Source organism: Orycteropus afer, unplaced genomic scaffold (genome assembly GCF_000298275.1).
Source record: "Orycteropus afer afer isolate SDZICR_OR568_19922 unplaced genomic scaffold, OryAfe1.0 scaffold00247, whole genome shotgun sequence".
NCBI lineage: Eukaryota > Metazoa > Chordata > Mammalia > Tubulidentata > Orycteropodidae > Orycteropus > Orycteropus afer.
The window spans coordinates 3546766-3547854 of NW_006921834.1; positions in this window are offsets into that span (position 1 = coordinate 3546766).

Sequence of the window (1089 nt, forward strand, 5' to 3'; positions counted from 1 at the left end):
AGCGGGACAAGCAGGAGGGAGTGGGCGCGCCGCGCTCGGCCGGCCGGGCTCCCTCCCGCCCCGCTGCTCCCCGCGTCCGCGGCCGCCCTCTCCCTCGCTCCCTCCCCTCCTTCGTCCCGGCTCCAATCCCCACGTTCCGCCCGCTCCCCGCCCCCTCGGCCTCTCCTTTCTCACTCTTTTCTCCACCTTCTGCGAACGCAGACTCACAAAGAGACTAGAGGGACGCAGAGATGGACCGAGGCGGAATCAGGGAGAGACTCGGAGATAGGAATAAGAGATTGGGAGATAATTTTTTTTTAGAAAGACACAGAGAACACGGGGACCGGAAAGTCTCAGAGGTGAGAAGAGACTCAGATGGCGACAGATAGATCGAGGAGAAACTGACCTGGAGGGACACAGGCAAAAAAACCCACAAAGCCCGACAGACGCCGAGGAAAAGGGAATAGAATGAAGAGTGCTGAGCACTGTCCGGACTCTCTTAGCCCACCCCTCCACAGGGGTTTATTTGGCACTGGGCTTAACCCCAAAGCCCCCTAGGCAGGAGCCGCTCGTCGCCTGGCCTGGTGGGGCGAGCTCCACCTGTTGCCGGGCACCAGAGTCAGGTGAAGACATCTGGTGTTATTTGTGTCCCAAGTCGCCAGGCACCCTTTCCTGCTCATTTGCCTCACGGGAGACTTCCCTGTTATCACCTATGCCTACAAAAGGATTCATACCAGTGGACCCCACAGCAGGTTCCAGCCAATGCCTCTCTATCCCCGCCCTCATGCAGCGCCAGTCGTCCCATCCCTTGCCCTACTTCGGAGGCTGACGTTCATTCCCGCTTCCTAAGAGATTTTTATTCAAGAAAGTTTTCCACACATTTAACTCAAGTCTTAGGCTTCCCCAGTGAGGATGAAAGTTCTTAGTATAGTCTGACCTCATTTCCTTCTTCTGAAGTTTCTGCATCTGGTGTTGCATAGGAGCTTCTTGAAATTGAGCTAATGGGTCCTGTGCCTGGTTTGAACTGTGCCACCCTGGAGGGGAAGGAGGAGCTCTGGATGACGTAGGGTCTAAGGCACTTGACTGCTAACCAGAAGGCTGGCAGTTCAA